We start from the raw sequence: 10,481 nt of genomic DNA, 5'->3' as shown, positions 1-10,481 counted from the left end.
TCTCCCACCCACACGCAACTTTCACTAGGATCAATTACTGGTTATTATCGGATTCTCCTTCTATTGGACGTTCAAGATGTGGGAATTGATCCTATAGTTGTATCAGATCATCCCCCATTTGGGTTAAACTCCTTATGACGTCCAATGTGGGCTCCCATAAACAATGGAGATTCCCTACGGCATTGGCACATTCACAAAAATTTAAAAAGACATGTTACAAACAGAATGGGATACTTCTATCCTTACTAACACACCACAACAAACTGAACCTATTTTGCTGTGGCAAAGGCTACGTTGCGTGGAATAATCATATCTAATTCATCACGTTATAAAAAAGATTTTACGAGATCTCTAATAAATGCCCAAAAAGAAGTCTCAGAAGCATATCATATAGTGAAAGGGTCCCCAATACCCATTAATGTCCAGAACTACAAAAATAAAAAATTGTATTATGATAATATTCTAATCACAAGTAGGTGACAGATCAATATAACAAATTTATGTTCCATAAGCATGGCAACAAATCGGGGCGCCTCTTCTCTAATTTACTGAAGGGAACAAGCAATTCAAGTGATATCAAGTCATTAAAAGACGACCGTGATATCTTGCGATACTCTGGAACAGAAATAACTGAAATTCTGAGGAAATTTGATGAAAAACTGTACTCCCAGGAATCGCCAGATAAACTTAAACTCAATTCTGGAGGGATTTATGTATCCCCCAGATATCAGATGTACAAATAGATTCATTATTGAAACCATTTACACTAGAGGAGCTTGACGCTGCAATGAAAACTTTGAAACCTCTGAAAGCGCCAGGACCTGATGGCCTCATGGGAGAGTTTTTTTAAAATCCTAAAACGCAAAATTCTCCCGTTAGAATTCTTTAACTCAATTTTGGTATCGAAATCCATCCCATTACATTTCAATATGGCACTTATAAAGGTTCTACCTAAACCAGGCAGAGAATTAGACTCACCAGCCGCTTATAGACCCATATCTCTGCTCAACACCGATTATAAATCGTTTACCAAACTATTAGCAGAAAGATTGAAAATAATAATAACGCCATCATTGATCCACCCAGATCAGACAGGCTTTATAGGGGGCAGACATTCTGTCACCAATATCCGGAAGGTTCTGGCGAATTTAGCTCATGAGGAAGTGGGAAATGGGAGTGGTCCCGGATCACCTCCACGAGACCCTGCATATATTTGGATTTCCTCCGACATATATAGACATAATTAAAAGAATATATATACCAACCCCACCTCACAAATTCTATCTAATGGTTACTTATCAACACCATTCACAATACAAAGAGGGACCAGACAGGAATGCCCCCTCTCACCCTTGCTTTTTGCAATTGCCCTGGAACCACTAGCAGTTAAGTTACGTAATAACACTATGTATTCAGGGATTAAAATAGGGACTCTGGAACTGAAAATTACATTGTTCGCTGATGATATGATGTTATTCGTATCAAACCCAGATATATCCATCCCTGCAATACTAGATACCATCATGCACTTTGGTTCTTTCTCAAGTTATAGAGTCAATATTCAAAAAATCTGAGGTTTTACTTCTTACTAATAAACACTACACAACAATGAAAATGATTCCGGTGTGAAAATAGTAACTTCTAATTGATTTCAGCATGCAAAGAGAGAATATGACATTTAAATCTCTCAGGACCTCATTCAGAGCCGGACGCTATTTGCGGACGCTCGTTCAGAAAAAGGGGCCGGATATTTAAATTGAGCGCTCGGTCTTTGCGGTCTGTTGACGCCTCTATGTTTGAGCGAGCATCTGAAACATGCACTCGCAATTTTGTCAAGACGCCCCTTGGCCGCTCGCATCATACAAACAAACAAAAATGGCAGCTGCTCAATCAATCCAGCAGTACTAATCAGGTGCATGAAAGGGAGGGGTCACACTAAGTAGAAAAAGGAGGGGGATTTAACCCCCTATTGTACCTCAGCACACTGAATAATACCTGCAACAATATATGAAGACTATATGGTCATAGAAATTCAGAGATATTAGTTGCATGCATTTGCAAATACATGGGAGGCTGCTGGGCCACGTCACGGCTTCTCTGTTACCAGCAGTCCCTAACACTAAGGGGTTCACGTCCGGGGAGCAGTGCACCCCAAAAAACGTCCAGCCCAGGACCCCCCCCAGGGCATCACACGAAAATGGAAAAAGAGTGACAGTGCAGTGTAAAGTATAGCTGTGTGTGAGTAATCATTAAGTGTGGAATGAGAGGTTAAAATATATGTGAAAAATACATGAATAAACAAACATAAAAGGTGATGTGAAAAGCAACTATGTGTATTAAGTGGTGATGCCCTGAGGAGGCCCAGCCAGACCAGTCCCGGGGGCCCTACGCCCAAACGCTCACCACAAATGTAAAATATACCAATTATAAGGCCTCATGATAAAGGCACATATATAATTTTGTCAAATATAAGGCCTCATTATAAAGGCACATACATAAATGCATCCAAATTGAGAGCCAGCTTACCTGGGAGTCACCCCTGGGAACTCCAACTAGCACTACTAGAACCAGCATGCCCTACTAATGCTGGCTCCTTCATGTAACTCATAACAAACAAAAATGGCAGCTGCTCAATCAATCTAGCAGTACTAATCAGGTGCATGAAAGGGAGGGGTCACACTAAGTAGAAAAAGGAGGGGGATTTAACCCCCTATTGTACCTCAGCACACTGAATAATACCTGCAACAATATATGAAGACTATATGGTCATAGAAATTCAGAGATATTAGTTGCATGCATTTGCAAATACATGGGAGGCTGCTGGGCCACGTCACGGCTTCTCTGTTACCAGCAGTCCCTAACACTAAGGGGTTCATGTCCGGGGCGCAGTGCACCCCAAAAAACGTCCAACCCAGGACCCCCCCAGGGCATCACACGAATATATATATGTGCCTTTATCATGAGGCCTTATAATTGGTATATTTTACATTTGTGGTGAGCGTTTGGGCGTAGGGCCCCCGTGACTGGTCTGGCTGGGCCTCCTCAGGGCATCACCACTTAATACACATAGTTGCTTTTCACATCACCTTTTATGTTTGTTTATTATTCATGTATTTTTTCACATATATTTTAGCCTCTCATTCCACACTTAATGATTACTCACACACAGCTATACTTTACACTGCACTGTCACTCTTTTTACATTTTCGTGTGATGCCCTGGAGGGGTCCTGGGCTGGACGTTTTTGGGGGTGCACTGCGCCCCGGACGTGAACCCCTTAGTGTTAGGGACTGCTGGTAACAGAGAAGCCGTGACGTGGCCCAGCAGCCTCCCATGTATTTGCAAATGCATGCAACTAATATCTCTGAATTTCTATGACCATATAGTCTTCATATATTGTTGCAGGTATTATTCAGTGTGCTGAGGTACAATAGGGGGTTAAATCCCCCTCCTTTTTCCGCTCGCATCATACGTCATGTCCGCTATTAGATTAATCGAGTACATCGAAAGGCGTCTGAACTGCTCACAATTCTTGTGGTAGGATTTTCCTACCGCTATCACTGCAAGCAGTTCAGGCTAAAAGACAACCAAGTGACGTGGGCGATGACGCTTTGTTAATTATGCACTCTCATAAAACGCCCGTTTTGGCCGTTTGGCACGCCTGCGTTCGGATCTCCATTCCCCGTTTTCAAGCACCTTCCCGTTACCACCCACAAACGCCTCATTCTGTCACTGAAATTAGCAGGCCCTCGCTGTTTTAAGAGCGCACGATTTCCGACCGCAATGACTGGTTGGCGCATACGCATTACAACCCATACGCAGATGTGCGAACATCACTCGGAGCGAACGAGCGGCCTCTTACGAGCGGCTCTGAATCAGGCCCTCAGTTAGCTCTGAGTTCCGAGATATAGCCCATGTATGACGATGTAGGGGTATTCCTAGTGAAGTGGGCAGAATGGAGAGAATCTTACCAGCAATCTGCGTTCCGCACAGAGGGGGCGGGGCCTAATGACCCAATTAAATGAATCAGTTATTTGTCCCCTCCTCTATTCAAATATATGCGATTCACGGGATTACCCCCACAAGATACCTGTGGTGCCCTGAGTCACAGCATAGGGAGCGATTCCACCAAGACATTTCAGCCATGGGACAAAGATATCAGGGGAGGTGACAGTGACAAGAGATGCCCCAGAGGAGGAGTACAAGCGACAAGCAAAGAGAAAGCACCTCCATGTATAGGCCCCTATATTACATAGTACTTTCCTATGCTGTATGTTTTTTTCCTATGCTGTATGTTTGTTTCTTATGCTGTATGTTTGTTTCCTATGTTGTATGTTTGTTTCCTATGCTGTATGTTTGTTTCATGTTCTTATTTGTGATTGATAGAAAATAAATAACAGTTGTTTTAATTCAGTCAAGAAAATATCAATTATTTTAAAATAGCTTTTCACTATGACTATATTACTAATGTACATACAGTATAGTGCAAGTAGTGTAGCTCAAAAAATAGAGCTAGTAACATTCTGAAATCTAAAAACATTCTGAAATCATTTTAGTTTTTCTTGACCTCAAATTAGTAATGTAATGTATGACTATTAGTAACGTATGACTATTAGTAACGTGTGACTGTTAGTAACGTATGACTTAGTAACGTGTGACTGTTAGTAACGTATGACTTAGTAACGTGTGACTATTAGTAACGTATGACTATTAGTAACGTGTGACTGTTAGTAACGTATGACTTAGTAACGTGTGACTGTTAGTAACGTATGACTTAGTAACGTGTGACTATTAGTAACGTATGACTATTAGTAACGTGTGATTGTTAGTAACGTATGACTTAGTAATGTATGACTGTTAGTAATGTGTGACTGTTAGTGACGTGTGACTGTTAGTGACGTGTGACTGTTAGTGACGTGTGACTGTTAGTGACGTGTGACTGTTAGTGACGTGTGACTGTTAGTGACGTGTGACTATTAGTAATGTAATGTATGACTATTTTTACAAAGGAAACAAATTAAAAGTATTAATTTGTTGTACAGTGTAACAAAGCGATAGATACGACTAAACAAATAGTGTCTTCATATAAATTGCAGTGTAGCGACACTTAGGTGTACAGATACCAGCAACATTATATAAGTTGTATTCGGAAAACTTCACACCTTTAATCAAGTCAATAAAATCCCAAATGGACAACTGGCTCCATCCACCTTCGTCACTTTTGGGCAGAATTGCATTAATCAAAGGTATTTTGTTCCCAAAACTGACAAATTTTATGCAAATATTACTGATAATATTATCTCAGAAAGACATTAAGATTTGCACTACGGCCTTTATAAAATGTATATGGCAAGGCAAAAAAACCCAAATTCCTAGAATTAGATTAATTCAACCAAAGAGTAATGGAGGCTTAGCGCTTCCAGATATCACAGTATTCTCGCAGGCATCCCTCTTCCGCTATATTACAGATTGGTTCTTATCACGTAGCATTTACACTAATAAAAACTTAGAGGAAATCATATTCCATCCTTTGGCTCCGGCAGCGCTATTACATCTTCCTAAATCCGCCATCCCATCACAGTTATATAATCATATCCTATTTAGAGATACTTACTAAGCGTGGAAATCTATAAACAAAGAGCTTTTCACTTGACTTTAGTAAATCTAGATATACCCCTATTTGGGGTAATCCTGCTTTTTTGTCCTCTATCCAAAACACATGGTTCCATATCTGGGAATTGAAAGGAATTAAAGCTATTTGTGATGTGTTCGATCCAGGTGGTGCATTTCTGACATTGGTAATGAATATGTTGTACACAATTGCTGCAAACACATTATTTCATGTACCTCCAGGTAAGACATTATATACATTCAAAAACCTCCTTGTCTCCCGGATCTCAAACTAAAACAATGGCCCTGAACTATATAGACTCTCTCCTCCGACAGGTCAATACATTAACATACCGTATTACATAGTTATACACTGATCTGCTCCCTAATGACCCTCATAAATTATGGTCTACGATACAAAATAGATGGGAAGGAGACATGGAAAACATTCCTGATCTCAACAATAATCTCTAACACCAGTAAAACTTAAAAAAAACTTTGGCTTCGGCTAAATTACAGGAAATTCACTATAAAACCCTCCATAGACCTTATGTAGCTCCGAATTGTAGGAAATATATGATCTAAGAGGAGGATGGACGTTGTCCCAAATGCTCTGGGGAACAAGCATCATTTGCGTATGTCTTTCTATATTGTCCAAAATCAAAAGATTCTGGCATAGTTTTATATTTTATTAATCACACCTTTCAGTTAAACTTACAATTTTCACCACCTGCCTTTTGTATTTGCCCACTTTGCACTATGGTCCACGCAAGGTGATAGATCAGATCTGATTCCATTGTTAACTTTGATAGTCACTCTAGCAAAACAAGTTATTCTCAACAAATGGATCACAAAATCTGTCCCATCTGTAATGGAAATACAGTCTGCATTATTGGATTATATACAGTCAGGTGCATAAATATTGGGACATTGACAGAATTTTCAGATTTTGGCCTCTAGTCACCACCACAATGGCTGTGAAATGAAACAAACAAGATGTGCTTTACCTGCAGACTTTCAGATTTAATTTGAGGGTAATTACATCCAAATCAGGTGAACGGTGTAGGAATTACAATGGTTTCTATATGTGCCTCCCACTTTTTAAGGGATCAAAAGTAATGGGACAAACTAAACTATCCTAAATCTAACTTTCACTTTTTAATACTTTGTTGCAAATCCTTTGCAGGCAATTACAGCCTGAAGTCTGGAACGCATAGACATCACCAGACCCTGGCTTTCATCCCTGGTGATGCTCTGCCAGGCCTCTACTGCATATGTCTTCAGTTCCTGCTTGTTCTTGGGGCATTTTGCCTTCAGTTTTGTCTTCATCAAGTGAAATGCATGCTCAATCGGATTCAGGTCAGGGGATTGACTTGGCTATTGCATAACATTCCACTTTTTAGCCTTAAAAAACTCTTTGGTTGCTTTTGCAGTATGCTTCGGGTCATTGTCCATCTGCACTGTGAAGCGCCGTCCCATGAGTTCTGAAGCATTTGACTGAATATGAGCATATATTGCCCGAAACACTTCAGAATTCATTCTGCTGCTTTTGTCAGCAGTCACATCAATAAATACAAGGGAACCAGTTCCATTGGCAGCCATACATGCCCATGCCATGACACTACCACCACCATGCTTCATTGATGAGGTGGTATGTTTGGATCATGAGCAGTTCCTTTACTTCTCCATACTCTTCTCTTCCCATCACTCTGGTACAAGTTGATCTTTGTCTCATATGTCCATAGGATGTTGTTCCAGAACTGTAATGGCTTTTTTAGATGTTGTTTGGCAAACTCTAATCTGGTCTTCTTGTTTTTGAGGCTCACCAATGTTTTACATCTTGTGGTGAACCCTCTATATTCACTCTTGTGAAGTCTTCTCTTGATTGTTGACTTTGACACATATACACCTACCTCCTGGAGAGTGTTCTTGATTTGGCCAACTGTTGTGAAGGGGTTTTTCTTTACCAGGGAAATAATTCTTCTGTCATCCACCACAGTTGTTTTCCTTGGTCTTCCGGGTCTTTTGGTGTTGCTGAGCTCTCCGATGCATTCTTTCTTTTTAAGAATGTTCCAAACAGTTGATTTGGCCACACCTAATGTTTTTGCTATCTCTCTGATGGGTTTGTTTTGATTTTTCAGCCTAATGATGGCTTTCTTCACTGATAGTGACAGCTCTTTGGATCTCATATTGAGAGTCAACAGCAACTGATTTCAAATGCAAATGTCACACCTAGAATCAACTCCAGACCTTTTACCTGCTTAATTGATAATGAAATAACAAGGGAATAGCCCACACCTGTCCATGAAATAGCCTTTGAGTTGATAGTCCCATTACTTTTGGCCCCTTAAAAAGTGGGAGGCACATATAGAAACCGTTGTAATTCCTACACCGTTCACCTGATTTGGATGGAATTACCCTCAAATTAAATCTGAAAGTCTGCAGTTAAATCACATCTTGTTTGTTTCAATTCAAAGCCATTGTGGTGGTGAATATAGGCCAAAATATGAAAATTCTGTCAATATCCCAATAGTTATGCACCTGACTCTGTGTGTGTGTGTGTGTGTGTGTATATATATATATATATATATATATACATACACACACACACAGAAATGCTTTATTTGACATCGAAAATGGAGTCAAACATTTTTATAATAAATGGGAACCATACGTTCCTCGACAGATTTAATATAAAAAATTTGTAAAGTGTTTGAGTTGACTACTTGGTATCTCTGTAGACAACTATAATGAATAGATGTGATTTTGCTTGATAAATTGTGACTCATCGCACACTGTACACTCCCCCCCCCCCACCCCAGTCTGTTTTACTTTGATTTATTTATTCTATATTTTCAATATATTGTCATTTTGTATAATTTCAGTATATATATTCTGCTGTTAACAAAAAAAAAAAAGCAGAAAATTGTCTTTGTTATACTATGTATTTTATATGCTATATTCTTGTACTTATTTGAGACACCAATAAAAAGTTTTTCAAGAAAGAAAATAAAAAAATGGGCTTATCATCCCTTGCACACTCACGATGCACTTGTGCACCAGAGGAAGCTTTAGCATAAGGTCAAAGACGCAACTACAGGAAAGAATCAGGCCCTTTGTGCTTCAAATCTCTCACGGTTTTCTTTCTCCAAATAAATGTCCACTCTTTCTACACATGCAGCCTAATCTAATATACAGTGCATCCGGAAAGCATTCACAACGCTTCACTTTTTCCACAGTTTATGTTACAGCCTTACTCCAAAATTTAATAAATTCATTTTTGTCCTCAAAATTCTACACACAATACCCCATAATGACAATTTGTAACAAGTTTTTTTGAGATTTTTTACAAATTTAATTAAAAAAAATTAAAAAAAAATGACATGTACATAAGTATTCACAGTCTTTGCCATGAAGCTCAAATTTGAGCTCAGGTGCATCCTGTTTCCACTGATCATCCTTGAGATGTTCCTACAGCTTAATTGGAGTCCACCTGTGGTTGATTGGACATGATTTTGAAAGGCATACACCTGTCTATATAAGGTCCCACACTTGACAGTGCATGTCAGAGCACAAACCAAGCATGAAGTCCAAGGAATTGTCTGTAGACTTCTGAGACAGGATTGTCTCGAGGCACAAATCTGGGGAAGGGTACAGAAAAATATCTGCTGCTTTGAAGGTCCCAATGAGCACAGTGGTCTCCATCATCCATAAATGGAAGTTCGGAACCACCAGGACTCTTCCTAGAGTTGGCCGGCCTTCTAAACCGAGCAATCGGGGGAGAACGGCCCTAGTCAGGGAGGTGACCAAGAACCCCATGGTCACTCTGTCAGAGCTACAGCATTCCTCTGTGGAGAGGGAACCTTCCAGGACAACCATCTCTGCAGCAATCCACCAATCAGGCCTGTATGGTAGAGTGGCCAGACGGAAGCCACTTCTTAGTAAAAAAGCACATGGCAACCCACCCGGAGTTTGCCAAAATGCACCTGAAGGACTCTCAGACCATGAGACACAAAGATTGAGCTCTTTGGCGTGAATGCTAGGCATTATGTTTGGAGGAAACCAGGCACCGCTCATTACCAGGCCAATACAATCCCTACAGTAAAGCATGGTGGTGGCAGCATCATACTGTGGGGATGTTTTTCAGCGGCAGGAACTGGGAGACTAGTCAGGATAGAGGGAAAGATTAATGCAGCAATGTACAGAGACATCCTCTTGACCTCAGACTGGGGCGACGGTTCATCTTTCAGCAGGACAACCCTAAGCACACAGCCAAGATATCAAAGGAGTGGCTTCAGGACAACTCTGTGAATGTCCCTGAGAGGCCCAGCCAGAGCCCAGACTTGAATCCAATTGAACATCTCTGGAGAGATCTGAAAATGGCTGTGCACCGACTCTTCCCATCCAACCTGATGGGAGCTTGAGAGGTGCTGCAAAGAGGAATGGGCGAAACTGCCCAAAGATAGGTGTGCCAAGCTTGTGGCATCATATTCAAAAAGACTTGAGGCTGTAATTGCTGCCAAAGGTGCATCAAAGTATTGAGCAAAGGTTGTGAATACTTATGTACATGTGATTTCTTTGTTTTTTAATTACATTTGCAAAAATCTCCAAAATACTTTTAACACGTTGTCATTACGGGGTATTGGGGCAGATGTATGAAGCTCTGGGAAGTGATAAAGTGGAGAGTGATAAACGACCAACCAATCAGCTCCCAACTGTCATTTTTAAAACACAGCCTGTAACATGACAGTTAGGAGCTGATTGGTTGCTCGTTTATCACTCTGCACTTTATCACTTTCCAGAGCTTCATACATCTGCCCCATTGTGTGTAGAATTTTGAGGACAAAAATTAATTTATAAAATTTTGGAGT

Source organism: Taudactylus pleione, unplaced genomic scaffold (assembly GCF_031769625.1).
Source record: "Taudactylus pleione unplaced genomic scaffold, aTauple2 ptg001321l, whole genome shotgun sequence".
Lineage (NCBI taxonomy): Eukaryota > Metazoa > Chordata > Amphibia > Anura > Myobatrachidae > Taudactylus > Taudactylus pleione.
The sequence above is the reverse complement of the archived record's forward strand: the minus strand, read 5'-3'. Positions refer to the sequence as shown.